The sequence below is a fragment of the Mytilus californianus genome, unplaced genomic scaffold, assembly GCF_021869535.1.
Source record: "Mytilus californianus isolate M0D057914Y unplaced genomic scaffold, xbMytCali1.0.p SCAF_6, whole genome shotgun sequence".
NCBI classification, from domain to species: Eukaryota; Metazoa; Mollusca; class Bivalvia; order Mytilida; family Mytilidae; genus Mytilus; species Mytilus californianus.
In genome coordinates, this window is record NW_026262712.1 from 96,200,110 (window position 1) to 96,226,228 (window position 26,119).

Below are 26,119 nucleotides of genomic sequence, written 5' to 3' on the forward strand. Positions count from 1 at the left end.
CGTGCAACACTCCTTACTTGGTGTTCTCTAGTAAACCTCTGCGTGCTACACTCCTGACTTGATATTGTGTAGTTAATATCTGTGTCCTACACTCCTCCCTTTACAACCTCTAGTTAATTCCACGGTGCTACATTCATGACTTGATCTTCCCTTATAAATCTCACCATGATACACTCCTTACTTGATATTCTCTAATAAATCTCTGATTACTACACTTTTTACTTGGTATTTTCTAGTAAATCTCACCGTGCTACACTCGTCACTTGATATTTTCTATTAGATTTATTTAAATGTCATTGTGAGTTAACAATGACGCTTTCAGTGTATGTTAGCATTTTCATTCAACAGGGTTTGTAAGAAAACAACAGAACTTACATTGTGATTTGTAAGGGTCTTAAGGATTAAGATGCCATAATTTTGTCCTTGATCACATCCTTCGAAGTAAAAATTAAAATTTAACTTCGCAGTAGAGTTTACAGAACATGCTTCATATTTGCAATGGTAATAATTTGATATTAAACTCTGGGGGTATATACATAATTTTTATATATATATATATTTGTATATAACGGAAAGTACACCGAATACCCAACTTGCACCCATTTTGAATTAAAAGTTACGGATATCTTATTGGTTGTCTAAGAGACTAAATTATTCTGATGTTTATCATTTACCATTATGCACGTCTTTCAACATAGCTAAATATTCTTAAAGATTTACAAAGTGGTCACATTATATTGAAACGCTGCCTCCCTGGTGCTAGAGTCGGCCACCAGAGAACACAGGGTCACAAAGAAAAAGAGAGTAAAATGATCTATAAAGTGCAAGGTTCGACGTCCACTGTTTACCGTCGGACCAAAACACGTTACAGAAAGGGAAATCGTATACTTGTGTTTATATATATATTCTCAGTTGTGAAATAAAATATCTGAATAAAATAAAGTTTCATATTTTATTAATATCAAAAAAAATCCTCGACGGAGAGAATGGGTCTTGCCGGCTCTCTCACTGGTCTTGCCAGGTCCCCGATAATGGTTGGTTTTACATATACAAACAAAACTAGTCTATAATTCAACAGTCAAGTAACAAGGTTGTCACTCATTTATCATCTTTCTATAATCTCAATTTAAGGATATTACATCCTACTACATTATAGAAGACAACAACTTAGTATAACAAATTAAATGACATATTAATCATGTCGGAACCGCCAACAGAACACTTCATGTGCACCTTCAATATCACTTCAATAGCACCGTCACCGGCACAGTCACCGTCACCGTCTCCGTCAACGGTACCGACAACCGTATTTAGCACCGTCACCGTCACCGTCACCCACAACCGTATTTAGCACCGTCACCGGCACCGACAATCTTAAATTAAAACAAAGTTAACTTTCAACGCCTGTCTGTATTTCTCAGACATATTCCAGCTTCTATTAAAGTTTGTCACTTCCCTTTCTTTGTCAAACCAACACTCTCCCGGTTCTGTTGTTGCGTTTGCTTTTATACTTCCGACTGACCAATGACAGAGCTTGTTACATATTGTTTACCAATCGGCAACCATGGATCACATAAGGGAAATTCCCGTAATGTTGATATTGTTTGTAAACATGGATTGATCTTCATCAATAAAGATGGGTTTTGACTTTAAATTTATTAGTAGATCATTAGAAGAGTTTTATTTGAGTTTATAGTCTAACAAGGTAATTACCGCGAAAATATGGAATCAGTACGTGAAATAAAACTTCCTAACATACACAAATCTGTCGTATCCTTGAAACAACAGCCAAAATAACGAATTACAGGTCTTATATTACTTTCAACATTGGACATCTCACTAACATCTATCGTTTATCCTCAATAATTTCCAGAAACTATACAGACACAGATTTACTATAAAAAGGGCGGAAGGCCGGCATTACAATATATCAACAGATGAAGTCTCCAGTGAAAAAAGTAAAATTTACGGAAACTTGCATGCGACGTCTACAAAAAGTCGAATTTTAATAATTAAAAATAAAAATATGTTACAGATATCTATTTCATACACAATGCATAAAAAGTATGGGCTATTGTCAAATTGTTAAAAACAAAACATAGTTATTTAAATTTTACGGATGTGTAGTTAACCATTGGTGCAATTTAGGTACTCCTCATTAGAGAATCTTGGATCGTTTGGAGGTTGGTTCAAACCCATTTTTCTATGATTCAGTATTGATTCAAAATTAAATTAGATTGTAAATAAAAGATACATCTACAAAGTAAACACAGACTGTTAAAATAGGTGCAATATCATCTATAAAAAAAACAAGTTTTAGATGGCTTTCAAGCAAATATATACAAACATATACAACAACATAAAAAACACTCATGCAAGCAGATTAAGAATAGAGAAAGAACACATAAAAGTAGGCAGAGCATAAACATGGCAAATCAAATTATACATGCTAGCATAAATATAATAAAAAACCATTTTTTTTTCAGGATTGATTCAAAATTAAATTTGAGGAACTAGATTTTACAAAGTAAACACAGAATGGAAACTTTTGTTTGTTACTTCAATAAGTGAAGGTGAAAAATACTGTCAAAATAGGTGCAAACTGGGTACCCTCACTTTGTATAATGGGATAATTTTGATAATTTTTCGATCCTGAGGTACCTGAAATAAAATGAAAAAATGAAACGATTACGTTAACAGTTTTAGCATCACTTTCAAGATTAATTTTATCGTCTTTCACTTTTGTGAATCTGTTAAAAAATGCTAGCAGAGTCGACAGCTTCTTTTGCAGAGTTTTCTTGCGACAAACTTTTCTTGTTCTACACCATTCTCACAGTTACCAAATTATTTTGTTGTTCTACAAAATAATGATCCCTCACTGTCTCTAAGTGAAACTGCAGCCGTGCACTGATAAACTAAAATATTAAACAAATTTTGAAAAGAACGTATTCGCAACTGCCATAAGCATTTATTTATCCTGATATCTGTGATTTTTCAGTTTATATATTATGTAATTTTATGAATATAGATATGTGTATCGGTTGAACGATATCTTTTTTTTTTCTATCAGAGTTATTTAAGTGTTTTCAAACATCAGAAATTTCAATTCACTCCCCTTTAGTGACAATCCAAGTATATCAGCGGCAAGGCTATCATGTTGAGATATTATATAACATGGGCGTTTTATGAGATTTCAATGCGTAAGTTGAATTATAGATAACTTAAGACATTCACATTTAGAACAAATAATTATTATTTGTTTGTGAATATAGTACAAAGACAATGCACAGAACTTTAAAGTGTGTTACAACGATCAATTTTTGCGGGGAAAAAACTATGAAACGCTTGATTAACATTTATGTATCAATGCTATGGACAATCGGATTCGAATTGTTAATTTGAAATCAGATTTACGGGATACGCATATGCATGGTTAATTGGACTTGAAATACAGCTTGTATTTAATGTTTGTTTAGACATGTAGGACTTACTGTTTGTATTTTTGTTTGACTGCAGGTTGAAACGATAGGAATACAAAGTTGTAACCTGACTGTTTAGTTATATGCCCAAGTTATACAATATTTCACTTCCACGGACAAAGTTGAACTGTCTACAACTTCATTGTATTAGTAAAGGACGATGTCTTTTGAGAGTAAAACAATAGAATGGAGTCTTTTATGAAATAATGTCAAAAACCAAAGATTTGGTTCACAAAACATGATATTTTGATTAGTCTCATATTAAATTCATGGGAGATAATATGCTAGTCATTCATGGGAGATACTAGTAATATGCTAGTTTTGCTTAAATTTGATAAAACTGCCGTATCGCGGTCAAACTACAACACAGTTAAATACCACATATTCTTTCAAACTTGAATACATTTAGTTAACACTCACTAGGTATGCAACTAGGTTTATCGCCATCCTTGTTTTCTTTGCAAATTTCTTTTTCGTCACATGTATGATTTCCACAATTACCACTAAGACCCTGAAACAGATTCATTAAAAAGAATGAAGTAATATTTCAAGTTAAGTATGTATTGTAATGCTTTTTTGTTATTTAATGTTTACTTATTCAGGGTTATATCTGGTCTATATACCAGCTTTGATAAGTGTTTGGTATTACTATAAATTTTCACTTCTTCGTACTATGAACATCAAAATTATTTATTTTGTAAAAATATTTCCTTTCTCCATTTGAACTGTACACGTATACCTAACAACAAAATTATTTTCATTCACCTGTGTTTAAAGTTATTGCAAATGGCAGATATTTTTGTTCAAGCATATTGGTTTTTTTTTTAAATTGTTTAACATTTCACAGCGGTATAACATGTTACTTTAATTATTCTTCCCTTAGTTTATTTATTTTGTATTTACATTGTATCATAGATCAAATCTATTTGTTCAGTGTATTTTCACTGGTGTTAATATGTCTTTTGATTGAGTTAAGCCATTTCAATTGATATTTTATAATGTGTCTTTCTATGTTGTGATGTTACACTATTGTTTCAGATAAGGGTGAAGGTTTGATACCATTAAAACGTTTAAACCCGCTGCAATAAGTCAGGAATCTGATGTTCATTAGTTGTCATTTGTTGATGTGGTTCATAAGTGTTTCTCGTTTCTCGTTTTTTATTTAGATTAGACCGTTGGTCTTTCCGTTTGAATGGTTTTACACTAGTAATTTTTGGGGCCCTTTATAGCTTGCTGTTCGATGTGAGCCAAGGCTCCGTGTTGAAGACCGTACTTTGACCTATAATGGTTTACTTTTATAAATTTTGACTTGGATGGAGAGTTGTCTCATTGGCACTCATACCACATCTTCTTATATCTACTTAGGTGAAATTAAAAAAAAACCTAGGATTTAAAATTGATACTTTAAGTCAGAAGAGCACTAGTTAAGGAACAAAATAAGCTAAAAATATTGATAGTTTATAGAACTCCTTTTTGAGATATTTGATTTTTAAAAAATGGCGGAAAAAGGCTGACTTGGACTTTTACCTTATATTTAGCATTGGCATTATTTGGGTCTCAAATCGTAAGAAAAAAATCTCAAATCTGCTTTAATTTTGGAAGTGACATTTTTATGAACTATTGAAGTCATCTATGAAAAAAAAAGGGTAATATGGGGCAAATTATTTTACCCTGTATGGTATGAACAAATCCAAGGAGTCCGAACATCTGCCAAAAATTCAAAAACTTGACCTGACTACATTCTTAATTTCATTTGTTAATAACATTTCGTAATGCCTACTAGTAAAACTCACAGTCAAACTTTAAGAAATAAGAATGAATATAGCATATAACCTTGCAAAGGTCACTACATTCGCAACGGCGATCAATTATCATCTTACGATACGATACGAAAGCTTTATTCAAATTCGGTATACTGTAAATTCAGAAATTATTGCGATGTTTTTATTATTGCGAAAAATGCGAATCGCAATAATTAAAACTCGCATTTTGAAATTTTCTATATGAGTTAAACAGGATTTTTCTCAATATCGCAATAATTAAAATCGCATTGTAGTCTAAAATGACAAAATCGCAATAATAAATGCACGCAATAATTTCGGAATTTACAGAAGTTATCATATATAAAAAAGCAAGCTATATATAGCTTTCAAGCAAATTTATACAAACATATACAACAACATAAAAAAACTCTCATTCAAGCAAACTAAAAATAGAGAAAGCACACGTAAAAGTAGGCACAGCACAAACATGGCAAATCAAATTATACATGCTAGCATAAATATAAAAAAGAAAACAAAGTAATGTAAGCACAGTGAAATAAAATGTGTCATCAAATGCTCCGGTGGTGAGCCTGAAGCTTTATATCTAATGTGCTATTTCTATGAAAAGAAAGAAAATATATGGACATACTACATATACTACTTTACTACTACAACAACTACTTCATTTGATACTTCTACTATTTTACTACAGTATTACTTCTACTACTATACAGAAGTCTGTTTTACTGCTTACATTCACTAATAACTGTTTTTTTCTTCTGAAACGGTCATTTTAAACTGAACAACTCTTAAATGCCTGAGTTTACCGCAAGGAAAAATGTCAAGACATTTTTCAGTTGTCCAGTACATGTTCAGTACACTGATTACCTCGAGCGATTAAGTATCGATCAGTACTGGTTCAGGTAATTAAGAAAAAAGGCTTTGCGTTCGAATCAGTAGAAGTAAGTACGTTTTAGATCATGTCAGTTCATCGATAGAATTGTTGTCCAGTAGTGTTCAGTGCATCAAAATAATATACGGATTGCTTCCCTTTGGTAAGCAGAGAGTCAATAAAAGGAAATCGAAATGAAAAAAATAATTGAAGAATGATTAAATAAACACATATACTTTTTTCATTAGAGACATAATTAGCAACTGTATTGTATATATTTTTTTGTTTTAACATGTGTTTCGTTTTTATAAATTTATAAAAATAGCTGAATGAAAAATATAATTTCTTTTAATATTGTTACGCAATATATATATATTGAAGACTGTATATTGAATTCGGTAGCTCCTTCGTATAAATGTTAGAATGGAGTAGAATCCCGATATCTTCCAAAAATATCAAAGCTATGATTTTGCGCTATTTGTCATTTGATAACTAGTTGCAGTGTCTGATTGAAGTAACGTAAGTACATTGTTTGAAGATGTTTTGAGAGTTTTGTTGCATTGACAAACTTTGGATGTATTGACATATACATGTATAACCCAGTCATAGTGCTTGATTAAAATCAGAGACATATATATAATTTTTATGTCCCTGCTAAAATGTTGCATTTTAAATCTTGGATAACAATATGCAATTGATAATGTTGAAATTCAAATGTCCAATCATCCAAAATAAACACTTCTTTCTGAAAACAAAAAGTATCCTCCTCCTCCTCATTTATAAATTAAATATCTACATGTATTATAAATTCCAAATAGTTTGACACACTATTTGACATATTAATTTAAATGTATACATGAATATAGCAAGTTTTCTGATATTTCAAAAAGTACTGTGCCTTTCAACTTCTGAGTGGTTAAATCATTGATTTTAGGCCAAACTTTTAATGAATAAAAGTAGATGTACACGATGTAGGATACATATAAATGAGATATCCACCAAACGAGAAAAATAACCAAGAGGGCAACTTCACACTTCAACAACTGACAGATCTTTATACAAACAGATTTAAATAAACATGTATGTTGTAAATAAAATTATTGGCAATCATCCAACATCATCTCATTTCTGTAAAGGTGTGTTTTAAACATAAAAAACTCCAAATAACAAGATTTGACATATTACTATGTGTAGCGAGGTTCCTACCTTTGGACAGGTACATTAACATGCGACTTGGATGTACAGTTATGTCATTGGCACTCATACCACATCTTCTTATATCTATCTATTTTGAAGATCTCAACCTTTTTCATCTAGTAAGTAGATTAACAGAACATGCATAACAGAAAATAGAATAAAGACCAGTACAGGAACAGCACTTTACTCTTGTCTGTTTAAGGTTTTGCTACAAAGCATTTTTGGTGCCAAAAATATCCTGTCCTACACCATTTTGTGCACACTTTACTGTTGGTAATCATAATTATTGCCCGCTAATAGACATCTATATTAAAATTACCATCCCAAAGTAGAATACAAAGAACAACTTTTAAGTTCAGGGAATTTGTTTGCCTTTCTACCTACCCTATATATAAACAAAGTAACATTAAATATACTTTAGGGTTTTATTTTTGCCTAGAATTACATTTTATTTGTTTGTAAATGAAACTACTGTAACAATTACAATTGCTGTGTTATCATCAATATTAGCCTGTATAGCAAAACTATATATATAATGCTTTTCATGACCTTGTGTACCTATTTTGCTGTTTAATCTTTATGAAATAATTGTTGTCAATACACAGGTTTCTAAATTTGCGAGGGAAAACGACCAACAATTTTACACAGAAGAAGAAAAGGCTATATAATTTATTGAAGAATTATGGGTCACGCCTAATTTCATATATGTTCTTGAAATTTATGAATATCCTTTGTATTTTACATCATTCTATTGACTACACATTAAATGATCTTTCATAATCTACATGTTTTCATGTCTGGGTCTTTTAAATTATTCTGAACTTTATAGTGGGTTTTGTTATGCTTTGTTGAAGGCTGTATGCATGGTGAGCTTCAGTTACTTTCATCCAAGTCATTTAGCATGTTTAGTCTCTGCATATACATTTATCGTCTATGGAAGCTTAAGGTAGTCTCATTGGAGATCATATCACACTCTTTATTTTTATATAGTGCACCCGTGATCAATTAAATGATAATTCATTACATACAGTAAGGTACATGTACAAAATGTATATGGGTTGATGTCATTTTGGCATATTACATGTACCCATGTACTTTCTATTTGATATGGGACTATGTGAAGAATAAACATCATTCCCTGAATGATTTAGTAACAGCAAAAATTGACATGAAGTATACTACGCATATTAAGACCAATAAAAACTACTAATATACCATTACACCAACCTGTATGAGGGTGTGGATGAGGTTTACAGAATAGAGAATAATGGGCAAAAAAATAAAGAATAGAGAAAATGGGCAAAAAAAAAAAAAGAAAGAATAGAGAATAATGGGGTGCTAAACTATAAAGAATTAGTGCAAAAATTAAAGAATATGGTAAAATATACTGATTACAGAAAAGAACAATGTCCAGAATACAGTTATCAAGTAATTACAGAATAGCCATTATTTTTTAAAGATAAAGAAAAATGAGCGAAAAAATTAAAAAATACATAAATGAAGGACCCTGCATCAATACTCTCCTGCATTACACCCTAGTTTTTGGTGGGGTTCTAGTTGCTCAGTCTTTAGTTATCTATGTTGTGTTTTGTGTACTATTGTTTGTCGGTTGGTCTTTTTCTTTTTAGCCACGGCGTTGTCAGTTTATTTTCGACTTATGAGTTTGAATGTCCCTCTGGTATCTTTCGCCTCTCTTTTAGTCAAAAAGAAGAAAAAATTAAGAAACTGGAATTCATTTTTTATATCTACCTTATTACAAATGTATTATGGTAGCCTTAAAACTGTCAAATCGACTCTCAGAAATTCACAGATTTTTTCTCTCTCCCAAACCTTCATTTGAAGAAAACTGCAACTTTTACGAAAACGTTCTTGACGCTACTGAATCAAATGCAAGGCGTTTTCTCTTAATAACCTGAACCAGTACTGTACTGTACTGAATCTACTGCGCGGGTCAAGGTACTGAACACGTACTGAATATCTGAAAAAGATCTTGACATTTTTCCTTGCGGTAAATTCAGGCATTTAAGAGTTGTTCAGTTTAAAATGACCGTTTCAGTAGTGAAAACAATTACTAGTGATTCCTACTACTTCTTTAACCGCTAAATGCAAACAATTTACCTTAGGTATGTCTTTCCGTTCTATGTAGGTGTAGTCTCCAGTAAAATCAGTCGTCAGTGGATCAATGTACTGATCAGCTTCTGCAAGGAGTACATCTTTATCATTTATATGACACATCTTTTGTCATCGGTGAAAATTAATTGACATGCATTGTTTAATTGAAAGACAGATGGTTGCAAATTGGTAAAGCGTAGGCATTTCAAATTTCATAATTTGCGATCCCTCTAACATTTTTCCTCTAAACAGTTTCATTGTTGCAATCGAGTTAGTTCCCCGGTTAAAAATTGCAAATAAAAGATATAAACAAGTAAAGTTGAAGTATTTCATGACTAATACTATCTTGCTTTCTTTCTGTTCACGCAACAATTTCTTAGAATAAAGGTTAAGGTCTGGTTGGTCACTCTACATTTGTATAAATTGCTATGCATCTTCTATACCAATCAGTGCATTATAAAATCGTCAATCAATAATTGTTTGAAGCTGAATATATTATATTTTTAATAGTTTTCTTTGAAAATAAATCTATATCATTATATCTTATTAACCATGATGGAAAGAAAATAATAAAATATAAATAAGACGGTAGCAACTTCGTAATTTAATCTTGTACACTTTAAATGTCAAGTTGATATCATGTACTTCGCATGTTATCTTATATTATGAATTTCTTCCCCAAATTTTGTTGCCTTTATTCTCCATGAAATATGTCGGTTTTTTTATTTACTGATACTCCTCCCTAAGAATATAAATAGTTAACAATGAAAATAAATTACTTCATGGTTAGATGTATTATTATATCTGTATTTTTAACATGTTACAAGCATTTGCTAAATCAGGCATTATGCAAAATTTCTAAGGTATTGTGTTGTTTTTTGTTTTAAATTTCAATCACTTAACAAACTGACTTGATAAGTTTAGTAATTTTATATAACACCTGTTAATGTGGTGAGGCATTCAATGAATTGCATTTTAAAATTCTTGCATGACCTAAATTTCGAAAAGTGCTGTGACATCTTCCAATCAAGGCACACCTCCAGAATTCGGAGTCCACCAGTATGATAAAATTAACATCACATACATGTAGTAACATCCACTGTATAATATATACAGTTGTAGCACCAATAAAATATTTAATTTACAGTATATTGTTTTTCACTTCTACAAACGTAGTTTAGGTCTACACTCTCCTCTTTAATTCTGCACTTACGAAGTTTATAGTCTATACAAGTGAATGAGGGTCTGGATGGGGTTTACAGACTAGAGTAAAATGGGTAAAAAGAGCAGAAAAAAGTGCAAAAATAATTTATAAAAAAATAAATAATAGAGAAAAATCGGCAAACAAAATAAGGAAAAGAGAATATTAAGCAAAATAAATAAAGAATGGAGAACAATGATCTAAAAATTAAAGACTAAAGAAACGAAGGACACCCAAATCAAAATCATCGTAAATAACAAACGAAAGTTGAAGATTTTTAATAATACATTCATTCCTCCCTTTTTCTTGTCAACACTTACGTACTGTATCAGTTGTTACGGTTTTTTTTGACAATTTCTATACTAGGTATATATCGTAATAACATATTTTTTTCAGCGCTGACTAGATTTTAATGTCCTAACTGCCTTTTTAAATGTGTACACTTTTCCTAGTAACTAATTCGACAAAGAATATAGAAAACTGACTCAAGATAATTTCCAATTCTTCATTTCGTCGAGTTACGATATCAAATCAATATATTTTAGTCATTATCGTTGGTCAACAAATTTAAATAATGAGTGTCTCGGATAGATGGAATCATTAAGCGCTTACACGCGTGTCTAGCCAAACTTATTCAATAGAGGCCTGTCTAAGGTAAAGGGTATCATTGAGCGTTCACAAGCATATCTAACCCCAACCATTCAATAGAGGATGTCTAAGGTAGAGGAAATCATTGAGCACTCAAAAGCATGTCTAACCTCAACCATTCAATAGAGACCTCTTCATGTAGAGGGTATCATTGGGCGCTCACAAGCATGTCTAACCCATCCATTCAATAGAGCATGTCTAAGGTAAAGGGTATCATTTAGTGCTCTCAAGCATATCTAACATCACACATTCAGTAGAGGATGTCTAAGGTAGAGGGTATCATTGAGCAGTCTTAAGCATGTCTAGCCCAACCAATTCAATACAGGATGTCTAAGGTAGAGGGTATCATTTAGCGCTCACAATTATGTCTTACCCCAATCATTCAATAGAGACCTGTCTCAGGTAGAGTTAGTCATTGAGCGCTCACAAGCATGTCTAACCCCACCATTTCAATAGAGGCCTGTATTAGGTAGAAGGAGTCATTGAGCGCTAACAAGCATGTCTATCTCCCATCTGTTCAATAGAGGCCTGTCTCAGGTAGATGGAATAATTGAGCGTTCACGAGCATGTCTAACCTCATCCATTCAAAGAGGCCTGTCTCGGGTAGAGAGAGTCATTGAGCGCTCACAAGCATGTCTAACCCCACCCATTCAGTAGAGGATTTCTTAGGTAGAGGCTATCATTGAGCACTCACAAGCATGTCTTATCGCACCCATTTAATAGAGAATGTTTAAGATAGAGGGTATCATTGAGCGCTCACAAGCATGTCTTACCCTACCCATGCAATAGAGGCCTGTCTCAGGTTGATGGAATCATTGGGCGCTCACAAGCATGTCTTACTCCAACCATGTAATAGAGGCCTGTCTTAGGTTGATGGAATCATTAAGCGATCACAAGCATGTCTAACCCCACCCATTCAATAGAGGCCTGTCTTAGGTATAGGGAGTCATTGAGCGCTCACAAGCATTTCTAACCCCCATCCGTTCAATAGAGACTTGTCTCAGGTAGATGGAATAATTGAGCGTTCACAAGCATGTCTAACCCCAACCATTCAATAGAGGCCTGTCCCAAGTCAGGAGCCTGTTATCCAATGGATGTCGTTGGTTGATGTCTGTCATATTTGTTTTTCGTTCATTGTGTTGTCATAAGTCAGGCCACTGTTGTTTAGTTTCAATAGTTTCATATTTTGTCATGTGTAGATCCTTTACAGCTGAATATACGTGATGTACTTTGCTCATGGTTGTAGGTCTTACGATGATCTAAAGTTGCTTAAATTTGTTTCATTTTTCCGTTAATATTATAAAACACATTCTAAAGTGGGTCGACCGTTTGGCTGTGCGGAATGTATAAATACATTGTACGCAGACACGTTCGGTCGAAATGGATATTTTGAATCGTATTTCTCGTGTAGAAAGAGTGTCACGTTATATGAATGTAAAACAACCCTTGCAACAACTCTCTAAAGGGTTCGCTGGAAGCCTGGTGCAATGCAAAATTTCTGTCCTTATCCAACATTACTTTATTTTTCAACTGAAGTCCTAATTTTCTTTTCGCCTTTCATCTCAGACAACCCTTACTTTACAGGATTGACCTATTGTATTAATTGTCCTGATCATACATGAAATATGTCACTGGACGTTAATTAAACAACAATCAATCAATCATAATATATAGAAATTGATGAAAATTTCTGCATCTTCTCCTATGAAACTATTCTGTATGTTTATGAACATGTTCGTCTGGAAGGCTTTATTTTACCTTGATCTCAGTGATTCAGTATCATATGTTTAACATGATGAACATAACCCTTTCACATGAAACAGTTCATAAACATTAGTTTTTGTTACAAAATAAAATACGACATTCGCTATGTCAAAATTAAACGTGGTTTGTTGTTATGTTTATATCTATTTGATTTAAATACTGTTAATTTTGTTTTGCTTACTTGCTTTCTTGACTTTTGATCGTGTCAGATGAAGGTCAAATCATAAACACGAGTTGTACTAAATACATATCATGGATTAGATTTTGCATTAGTTAATAGATAATTTTTTTGTGGTGGTACAACTACATCTATGCACTGTAGTAAAAATAATACTTGACTGTTTAAATCTTTCTTAGGATAGCTGATTTTCATTTTGCCCGTTATTTAATTTTTTTTTAGAACAAAATCAACTTTCATAAAAAAACTTAACTCAATCTGAAAGCTGGTGTTCTGTCTTTAAAATAATAAGGACAAACCACATGGAGCGCGTTGGGTAGTCCTTACTTAACTAGTGTAATTGCCTACTTTTTTCTTTGATATTTGATTTTGTTTTAGAAAAAATACCATTGGCAGTCTCAATATAATCGAGATCATCAGATATGTAAAAAAGTATAACTGTTTCATTTTTTTTCAAACATTTTTTACTCATTACATAATCAACAAAATAACTTATGCATATACATCAACTAGCTACTTAAAACACAAAAGTGTCACAGAATTTATGAAAGGACGGTCACGACATAAAAATTGGTTTGTTATTATAATTTGACAGCAGCATTTAAGACAGTTGTCATTCCATTTGCTGAAACACCACGGACAGATATATATCCAGTTAAATCCCTCAGTGATTTGATCTTCGGAGGGAGCCGGAATTCTAGGAATGTGTTCTTTGTTTCTTGCCACTGTATTATATCTGCACCACCTAGAGTTGTTCCTGCTGACACCTCATAATACAAAGGTTGATGAACTCTAAAGTTATTTTCCCACGAGGACGTTATTGTACGGTTATCTAAAGCCAGTTGTAAGTGCGGGTTCTCTGCAATTTTATAATATAAATAAGAAAACACAAAAGTGCTGTCGATGAATAGCAAAAGAACCGATACAAAATATACTGTTCAAACCTATATAGAGAAAATTATAACTATAATGGTTTAAGTTGACCAAAACACAGGGTTCCCGTTGAATGCCGTGGATCATATCCTGCATAATCAAATGCGTAATACAGGACTTCAACTGAACTGAATGAAACATGATATAAATTCATTGATTGACAATGATTGTCTTATAAAATCAGAAATTCCTAAAATTATAGTTTCATGGAAATTTACATAAAAAATATAATCAAATATAGTTAGCAATACTGTATTGCTAGTCGTAAACGCATAACATCTGTTTGTTTATGTATGCTGATTTTTTATGATTCCTTTAATGGGGATGAATACTCATAAACATGTCACAAACCTATCACATATAAAATAATAAGATCAAGGTCAAGTTGGAATGTGTTACACTTTCTTATATCGATGAACCCTCATACAAGATACTACAAATGAAATACACAATAAAAAAGGAAGTATTAAAATAATGCAATAATCATGCCGAAGCCCCGGAGTGACCTTTACGTCAAAGATCAATTACTAAACGAGTTGAACGATACCACAGGGATATTCAAACTCATAAATCAAAGACAAACTGCCTACACTTTTTCAAAAAACGTGAAACTATCAAGACTGACAACAGTCTACAAAACATAGCACAAGAACCAAAGAATGACCAAAAAGACAGGGTGAATCTAAGATGCTTCGGAGGGTATGATCCCTCAAACAAAGGGTAAAGCAAAGGTCACACCAAATGGAATAGTGAATTATAGTCATCAGGTGATATCTTTGAAGCCAAATTTCAAAATCAAATTTCAAAGTTGATGCCAAGTGTTAATTCGGCAACATCTTGAAGCGATGTATTCACATACTAAATATCATAGTCCTTTCTACAAACATGAAAATTCAATGAGAACCGAGTTATCATAAATATACCAATAGTTATATCAATGTGAAAGGTTCAAAATCAAATATAAAATCCAATGCTATAAGAATAAAAAAAAGTTCGACTTTTTTCCCAAAGGTCACATCTTCTACAGGCAATGAACCAACACTTGTATTAGATGTTGAATTCTCATAATTTTGGTCTTAATCATCAATGATGAAACATTAATTTTCCTCGTCGATATCTTGTAGAGTAAAATTAATGTTTAATGTTAATGTAAAACAAACTCATTGTAACCTCTAAAAAAAGTTAATTATGTGACCCAGATACAATCTTGTTACACAAAAATCAAGTAATTTTTCCATGCTCCCTAGATCCAGTTAGATTATTTGTGTCGTTGATACAAAATGTATGGCTGTCTCTGTTATTTATTGAATTTGGATGATTGATATTTCTACAGACAGTCGGTATTCCAATGGGTACTAATTGTGCAGCCCTTCTGGTCGACTTGTTTCTGTACTCGTATGAATCAGAATTCATTCAGAACCTTCTAAATGACAAAAAGAAAAACCACCTTGCAAAATTCTTTAATTTTACTTTCAGATATATTGATGATGTCCTTTCACTGAATAACCCATATTTCAGTCAGTACTTGCATCTCATATATCCCAGTGAACTTGGAATTAAGGATACTACTGATACAAAAAAGGACTACTTCATACTTTGATCTTTTCATCAATATTGACACAGATGGATGACTTTACACTAAAATCTACGACAAACGGGATGATTTCAACTTCCCAATTATCAATTCCTCATTTCTCAGCAGTAACATACCCTCTGCTTCGTCGTATGGTGTTTACATATCTCAATTGATACGTTATGCTCGTGCATGTTCACACTATACTGACTTCATATACAGAAACTGCTCCAACAGAGGAAAGATTAAAAATGACACTCCGTAAATTTTATGGACACCATCACGAATTGGTTGATCTATACGATGTGTCTGTGTCTAAACTAACTAATGACATTTTTACCACATCTTAGATTGTGGTTTAACATCTATGTCGTCTGTCTGCTAAGTACCAAACGTGACCTATTCCCGAATATGACTGTTATACCGAGTGTGAATTTGCATTGCTATACGACGTGTCTCGGTATTTTGTACATCCAACATTCATGTATTTATTTTTGATGTTCTGTTATGGTTTCGGTTGGATAATGTGTTATGTCTTATCGTTTGTAGTCCAAATAATTATAAAACAGCCTTTCAATACCATCATTGTCATGAAAATTGATAGGACTGGTATTGTGAAAATAATTGTATAAAGTTCGAGATTGCATGTTTGTTACGTAAGTGCTTCACTGTTTGTGATGTCCTGTGGTGTCTGTCGTTGATGGAAGATGTTCGTTGTTGTTCTGCTGTTTGCATGTTGTGTCGACTTATATATTATTTGTTTGTGTGTTTCTCTGTGATGAGTGTTCTTGTGTGTGTTTGTGCTGTATTTCTGTCACGTAGTGTTGACATTTTAGCGATATTTATTAACATTGTCATATAAGTGGAAGGTTTATACAACCAGGTTCAACCCACCAATTTTTCTTAAAATGTTCTGTACCAAATCAGGAATATGGCAGTTGTTATCAAATAGTTCGTTTCTGTGTATGTTTGCGTTTGTTTTTGTTACACTTCAGTGTTCCTGTTGTTCGTTTGTTTTTTCTCTTATAGTTATGATATGTTTCCCTCGATTGAAGTTTGTAACCCGGATTTGTTTTCTCTCAATCGATTTATGACTTTTGAACAACGGTATACTACTGTTGCTTTTATTTATTAATATTTCACATTTTTGTTTATACATAATTAGGTCTATTTATTGACACATTTTTTTTTACATAGATTTTAAGTGTACACACCTATTAATGTTGGAGCCTTTGAAGAAACGATGATATTTGAAGACACAGGTTCACTCCTAAGATACATTTTGTTTACAGCTTTAATACTAGTTGTAAAGTTTCCAGAGCTAAGATCGAGTCCTCTCAATAAACAGAAGGAAGTATCTTTGTCCTCAGCGATTATTGATTTAGAAATCACAGTCGTCTTATCTTGGCTTTGGAAAGTAAGCTGAAACAAGAATGTGTCCATAGTACACGCATGCCCCACTCGCACTACCATTTTTTTCTATGTTCAGTGGACCGTGAAATTGGGGTCAAAAATTCCTAGGGAATATGTGTACTAAGTTTCAAGTTGATTGGACTTCAAATTCATCAAAAACTACCTTGACCATAAACTTTAACATGAAGCGGGACAGACGGACGAACGGACGGACGGACGGAAAAACGGACGCACAGACCGAAAAACCTAATGTCCCTCTACTATCGTAGGTGGGGCATAAAAATAAAAGTTGTTTGTATTGGTTTCAAGACATTTTTTCGCACATTACATTTAAAAAAATCAAACCAATGTATATGACATATTAGTCAAAACTGGTGAATGTCATTGCTTTTTGAAATAAATTTTGTTTGATGTTTGAAATTAAAAATGCACAATGAATGCAATTGTTTCATAAAATAATGTCATTGTGTGCTACCAAAAAAGTGATACATAATTATATATACAAATAGCAAACAATACGACAATCTATAGTTTCCTGGAAGATATCTACTTAAACAATGTTAAAGAGAATAACAGTCTCAAAATATGCACACTGCCTAATCATAAACATTTTAGAAGTGTTGAACGATATGGGTTGAAAATTGAAGAAGTGAATAATCTAAAGGGAATTCCACAACAAAAACACTGGTTATGATTTACTAAATTTCAACTTAAAAAATCGCCAATCCTCTCACCCCAATCCGCCCACAGGAAAGCCTGGCATTCACCATGCTAAAAGCCGGATTGTTGTCTTTGTGAACCGACCAAACCAAACAAAGAGTATCCAAAAACTAACTGCTTTTCAATTGACATCAATAAAAGAATAAATCTTAACTACGACTTACAAGGTAAGAATCGACACCTGTCAGATCCTCAAATCCTGTCCATTTTACTCTTACGTATGATGTGTCACCTTGATAATGACTCCTAGGGTTATATTCTGTTAAAGAATGTGGTAAAAGTTCTACTTCCGCAGTCGTTGTATTTGGTGGAAGATTTGATATTTTAACACCGTTTGATGACTTGGAAGACAGTAATCCTGCTTTACTTCTACATCGTAAGGTCACGTGGATCATTTGCATTGATATTTGGGTGCTGGGAAACACTTTTGATACCCTTTTCACTCCTTTAACTAATTCTTGGAATGTTTGGATTTCATTGCCGAACGGTTGGTAACCTACAATAAAAACGATTAGTTTTGCTGGACATTTGATTTTACAAAGGTTTTTACAAATAGATTGTACATCCACACTGAACTAAATTGTTCACTTGAACATTATATTTTTGTTGTCGACCTCATAACTTTCAAATATGCCAGTAATAAGAACACCAAAATCGCATCAAATGTACAAGCATTACACTGAAAATTTATATTGTAACTAGTAATTAAAATGTATGATATATGTACAAGAATTGCTTGATTTGCAAATCGAGAGAGGATTTTCTTCCTTATTATGACAAAAATGTGTTGATAATTATTTTGTTCTATATTGCATTCTTGTATGAATACTAGTAGTTAATTAATGCAATTGAAACGCCTTTAATTTGTTTCATGGCTTCCTGCCACCTCAACACAAAAAAGGCTATATACTTTGTTTCATCTCAAAAGTTTAATTGCTAAGGTCAAAATGACCTTTAACACGAAAAGTAAAATGCAAAAAACTAAACTAATACAGTATCATTTTTTGTAAAAATGAACAAAAATGACAAACATGATTTTCAGAAATATCCTTAGCTTTTGTTCATATAAACATTTTTGTTGTTAAAAATTTATTGAAAACTTGAAAACGGAAAATTTAATTTAATTTAAACAGTAGGTAAATAAAGGCAACATTAGTATACCGCTGTTCAATAGTCGTAAATCGATTAAGCGAAAACAAATCCGGGTTACAAACTAAAACCGAGAGAAACACATCAACTATAAGAGAAAAACAACGGAACAACAGAAACACTGAACTGCAACAAAAACAAACACCAACATACATAGAAACGGACTATTTGATAACAACTGCCATGTGTTAAAATTTCATAAATCGATTAGGTTAACAAACAAAAACTAAGGGAACTAGATAAAAATCAAAAAGGATCGAGACCGGGTGCGTTCTAAGAGTAAGAATATTCTGCTATGCATGCACCATCCGGACTACGAATGCGAACTCGGTAAAAATATCACAATCAGGAATAGGATACAATGGCTTAAATTACAGATAAGACGACTATTCTAGTATCTAAAGATCTAAGACCGTGAAACCATGTCGCTGTTGCGTTAAGACCCAGGCATAACCCTCATAACTCTGTTGAAACAAACAACTTTTGTGACTTGAGCACACCGCTGTTTATGAAGTTCTCTAAGTGAAGATAGGCACCAGCATAACGTGATATTTGAGATTTGTATACGCCATGACAAAAAAATTATTGCAATTTTTGTCGCAGAATCGTTTGAAGGTTAAGTACTTGTTAATTTCCGTTGATGATGATGCATTGCTGTTAAATGTCCAGCGGCACATTTAATGCATATTCAGGACTAGAACATATTAATGTGATAAGAATTTTGACCCTGCTTTGTAATACATATAGACCGACACAATGAGTCGAAATTGCAACATGCTAGTTCACAAGGTAATAGTTTACGGAAAAAAACATGCCATCGTACCCGGACACATTATTTTAATTTCATGCTAACCAGTTTTGCTCTTTATCAAAGAAGCAACACGTGAACCAACTGAAAAACAAGACAAACTGACAACGCCATGGCAAAAAACGAATGAAGACGAAAAGATAAACAACATGATTCAAAACACAACATAGAAAACTTAAGACTAAGCAACATGATGAACCCCACCAAAACACCGGGGGCTATCTCAGATGTTCGGGAAAAACAAGCATTTCCTGCTCCACTCTATTCTTTAAGTCGTTATGTCAAAATCAAGATGTCTTTTTTGTTTTAACATAAAATATTTAACAGAGCATGTCATATTGTATACTTGCACTATGTTTTAAATATTTGTAGCCTTTGCACCTTCCGTACATATACTAACCTACTGCCCATTCACAGACATCAATACCAGATTCAGCATCATGCACCTCCCAGTTAGCAGATACTTGATCGGTAGTTTGTGCATCTATGTCAGATCCTTAAATATACAGAAACATATGAGTTATGCTTATCTTTCTGTTGATAAATCCATAGATGATTTTTTTTTATCACTGTTAGTTTTTGTCGCTCCCGCTAGCTATATATTGAGCTAACTTCCCCTGTACTTCATTCTTACTTCCATTAGAACTCATAACTTTAATGGTGATAAGACGTTGAATCGCATTGCCAGTAAAAGTCTATTGAAAGGAAACACATACCTACCTTTTCCCTACTGTACTCACATTGACTGAATGGAATCATCCAATCAAATTTTATCAATATCTTGTTTGCGCATAATATTAAGTTACCGTTACTTTTACTTTGAAGAACTACTTTAAAGGCACAATTCAAATACATCAAGTAGTTTGCAATGATAAAGTTTTGATTTTATTTTTTATTTACCAACCTTTTCCATCATTTATAAAATCTACAATCGGTGGTGTTAAGTCAACGAGAAGATCCTCGGCATGCGCCTTGTGTCTCAATCCTGCAGCGTTTGTAGCAATGACAGTGATATGAATGACCGACGTATGGGCTAAACTGACGTTGTAATTATAAGCAAAATTATTTAGGCCGACACTGGTGAATCCTTGGATTTCTGTACTTCCTTCTGTATATCCTAGAAGTAAAAACGATTTTTTAAATGTCATAGTGCATTTTATAAAGTATAGAAGACATTTCTGTTTTAGCATTTCTTTTCAGAAATATACTTTACGTAGCTGCAATGCTATAATTCGTCATCGGATTTACCTTGTACATTCTAAATGAAAAAAAACGTTGGAGTCAACATTTTTAGGTTTTTAAGTTTTTTACTTTACAAAATAAACTATTTATACACAGAAATTACAGCTGATAATTGATTGAAAGTTTGTGAAAATGTTTTTAAACTCTATGATTTCTATTTACCAATAGCCCACATGTAATCTATAATGGGACTCTCTGGATCAACAAAATTCCAAGATGCGTGGATCGACGACCATTGATGAAGAGCCACCACATGTGCGTGAATATGTTTACCATTTGTATTTTCATCGCCGCTGTGATGATGGAAAATCGTCCTCTGAACTTGCAAATCATCGAATAAAATGCCCGTATTACCGGTCATGCTTCCAATACTGATTGTTGCTTCAGAAGAAGAGGCACGGAAGTAGAATGTGTGGTGGTGCCAGTTCAATTCTTTAGAGGAACTACCGTGTTTGTCATGCTTTGTGTAGACCAAGAATGCGTGTCTTATGTCTCCAATTTCTACATATCCTTCTTTATTAGCTAAAACAGCCCCAAGTATGGGTGGATGAGCGGTTACAAAAGTAACACGGAATAAATGTCCAGCTTTCAGATTACTTAATGTTTGTGATATTTGTCCTTCGACAAATACGAAGGATCTTCCGTCTATTGCTAGATTTTTATCGGACTTTAAAACACTCACACAGCTCCCCAAAGAACTCTTCCATTGAGAGGCACGTACAATAGTATTGCATAAATTAATATTGGTTATATTATACCAGTCAATAGCTACACCGTCTGTATCCTCAAAAGAAGGATTTACAGCTTCATTGTGATCCAAATGTTCCATTAAAGTAGGTTCTGGGTGTGTAGAGTCAATCATGATGCCATTTGATTTGACAGTGAGAGATTTGTGTCCTATAACATCCACTGCATACACAAGACTCTCAATTTCTGCTCCTGCATTAAGAACATGTTGATTATCATATATATTCATCATGATGAACATTGTTTATATTTCTTTTTATCCCCTTATCTATTTTATCTTATAATAAATATCTTTTGAACAATGTGAACTAGAAAAATTGTTAAATTGATTCTTCTCAATACAACTTCTTAATTAACTTTAAAAAATTGAACGCCTTGTAATTTTGCACTAGCGCAATACACTCGGTTTTATGGTACTCGTTTAAATCTATAGACAAATAGTTGTTAATTTGTATATTTTATCTGTAACTTTGTATCAACATAATTACCTGTATCAATGTATGAACTGTTGATGATCCTGGACACAGAATGATGAATTCCAACATTTTCCCAGTGTCTGATATCGCATGTTGTAGTTTTCGATTGAGTTTGTACACACCACATGTAATGTTTTATTCCAGAATCTCGGTCAGAAAATCCATGCCACGAAGTCCCGGTAATTTCCGAATTGTTCTTGTAATCAATGTCGTGTACACCTATTAATAAAATATATAGCAAGTATTGAATTTTGTACTCAGCATCAATATTGTCTAAAAGTTCATTAACAGTTAAATAATTAAGTACATTGTATCTAATGAATTTTTTATGTATATTCTATTTCTCTTTGAAAGCCCCTAGATTGATTTTGAAAGCTGCAGTTGAGATTTCAGAAAAACTAGTGCAACCCCGAAAAATGATCACGTGCCTGTCCCTAACTCAAGAACATATCTCCTGAAGTGTTGTCTTTTGTCTTATCCTTATGCTATGTCTGTCACTGGGCTGGCAGCTTTTTAATACTCTGTAATGTATTCACACTTTCCTTAAAAGAGTAGAGAAAGATAACAAAAGGATATTCAAACACTTAAGTCGAAAACAAACTGACAATGCCTTGGCAAAAACACAAAACAAAATCGATCAAAAGACGAACAGTGTACCAAACACAACATAGAAAACTAAAGACGTCGACTGATCAACCTAACACTCATAGCTTGGCATATTGTGTACAATGTCCGTCTATTGTTGGCTAGGGAAAAATCGTATACTTACTTCTTTTTTTTTCATTTTAAAATAGGATATCTGAGCATAGATATCAGAATTCATTGAGGTTAATTCCAACGGATGTATACTATCCAAAATATATCCTTCAACGACAATGTCATTATACACATCACTTGCTTTAAAATTTAACATTCCTCAATTGCTAATGCAACCGTTTAAAGAAACGTTGAAAAGATACAGGAAAATAAATTCTCAGACTAACAATGATTCTGTATTTCGGATGTCAATAATAAATACTATAAAACATTAACTTTACCACCGAAATCTTTTATAGTACATGTAGTCTATATGTGATCCGCATCGAGAATAAAATGGCGTTCTTGATCCTTATTGATTAGCTTTGATAAGGCTGTTGTTTCCAAATTTAGTAAAATCATTAATTTACATATAACCAACCTATACTATCACAGACAGTTCCAGAAGCTGATGGCAGGGAGTCAACCATTATGCCGTCTGATGGTTTTTGTTGATGAATTTTAATGATGGGATATAAATATACATATATTTATCTATATAAATACCGTCGTATGCACTCAAATATTTATTGTGTCTTATTGCCGTTTCCCCCCATATTTGAAAGAATCATTTATTTACATTATACCCACCTATACCATCATAAACAGTACCAGTCACTGGTGGTAAAGAGTCAACAATTATGCCGTCGGATGTTTCAGTAGCATGGATACCAGAGTAGCTGTATCCAACTACATTACTGTAAAATACTTTGCCTGGAGATAATGGCACTCGGCTGATGTTATGAGACGTAATTGTTCCTGGTAGATCCAATTCCACTTCATGTATGTCATGACCTTTAAAAATATTATTGTTCAGTTAAAATCATTTCCATAAAAAAAGAATAAACACTAGGTCTTTTTTTTTAACCAGCAAGAATGTTTGGAGGGTAGAAGGGTAAAATTAAAACTCATAAGGAAACAAAAACACAATCATGAAAAGGATGAAAATTAAAAAATAAATCTAGTATTTTTGTTGTTGATAACAGTGATTAACATGTCTTTGAACAATACAAAGGAAATTTGTTTGGGTCATAATAGTGCCAATTATTCAAAAAATATATACCTCCAGGATATGTACTGAGATACACTTTAAACTTGTCAATAATTTTGGCATCATCCTTAAACACGTTTGTCCATCTGATTGTAAAAGGAGCTCCAGGTTTAATGTAATCTATATCCTTCTTCCAATGACCAGGTATTTGCTCTACAATCTTAATAGAAATAAAAAATAAAATATTAACTTGTGAGTTTGAATATCTCTTTGGCATCTTTCGCCCGTCTTTTAACACAACTATTTTATAAAATAAACAACAACAGCTAATGAAATATATAACAAAAAACCTTATTACAAATACCATTAGTTTAAAAAATGAGAAAAACACGGTTTTTAATATTTAACATAAATTCTTTCATAGATATAAAAATTTGGTTTGGAAGTTTGGTTGTACCTGTAGAAAACTTATTTTTAACGGGATAGCACATCCTAATTTACGAAGATGTTGTTTACCGAGCCCGGAAATTGAGATACGATCCGGGTAAACTTATCGGTCCTTTAAATAAACTTATTCTAAAAGGTTACCAATTCAACACTATGATTAGATCTTTGAATATTGTTTTTATTGATATTAATATTGATTTTTTTATTAAATTATTAAATCAAGATCAAACAAGGTTATGTTTTTCTCTAACTTTTAATGACGTCTTTACACTAAATCCATAATCATTAACTGCGATTACTCTCTGATGTGTGTTTTTCTTTTTGTTGTGGGAATGTATAAGTACCCTGCCACGTCCACTCTGTTTTTGTTAGACGTATTTCTGCTTTGTATTCATCTGATGAGTTAAGCCCTTTTCAACTGATTTTGATTGTTTGTTCTTATGTTGTAATGTTACAACACTGTCTTAGGTTAAGGGAGGGGGGTTGGCACTTTCAAACTGGTTTCACCCCGCCATATTTTATATGTGTCTGTCCAAAGTCAGGAGCCTGTAATTCAGTGTTTGTCGTATATGTTGCTGTATATCATATTTGTTTTTCGTTCATTATTTTATACATAAATCAGGCCGTTAGTTTTCTCGTTTGATTCGTTTTACATTTGTCATTTCAGGGCCTTTTATAACTGACTATGCGGTATGGGTTTTACTCATTGTCGTACGGTTACCTATAGTTTTTAATGTCTGTGTCATTCGGTCTCTTGTGGAGAGTTGTCTTCATTGGCAATCATACCACATCTTCTTATTTTCATATAAACGTCTATTTTTTCACGTTCTTTAATTTTGAGAATCATGGACATTTAAATCTGGTGAAAGGTACTATACAAGATTTGGAAAATACGTGTTTACATTGTAAATTAAATGCTATGCAAAAACCATGTGGTTCCTTGTTTTTTTTTTGTTATCGTCATTTGTCTTCTTTATCGATTTATGAGATTTGAAAATTGGTAAACTACGGTAATTTACTAGAAAGGAACACATTGATACAGTAATGAAAAACTATATAAGGGATAGAATCCTTTAAGAAAATATAAATAAAAGATTACATGGAGTCACCGAACTCATTCCGTATCTATCTGAAAAATTGGATAAATTTGCTGTTCTTTCTTATATGAAACAAAATAATTTGAGATACTTCCCCCCTAGAAAGCAACATTTCAAATGCTTGGTATCAATTAAAATTATTTCCATACTTGAGACAACATATCAATATTAAATTTGTTTTGTGATTTGATTTAAAATTTATGCATTTATTTGCAAATGGTCGATCCATTTCTTGACCTTTCATTTCGATCCCGGAGGGCAAATGAATCCCAATCAAGAATATCTTAACTTTTATTTTTTCCTGATCATTTAATGGGAATACGCCTCAGAAACACTTTTTTAAAATAGTCTTTAACGGCAAAAATCACAAATGTCTCAGTTAGTTTGATTCTTATAACCACAGCAATATATATTCTTTATTACTGTAGTCTTTTTCAATGTTGCGCAATGTAATTATAAAGATGCTTATAATACAGATGAAGTGCAAAGTACAT

At 32.7% G+C, this 26,119-nt stretch overlaps 1 protein-coding gene across 1 annotated transcript in view; it reads right to left on the reverse strand.

The window, feature by feature from the left end:
• The window catches only part of LOC127706022 (uncharacterized), a 365,292-nt gene that overhangs the window by 335,258 nt on the left and 3,915 nt on the right, over positions 1–26,119 (reverse strand). The gene's annotated exons all lie outside the window — the stretch shown is intronic.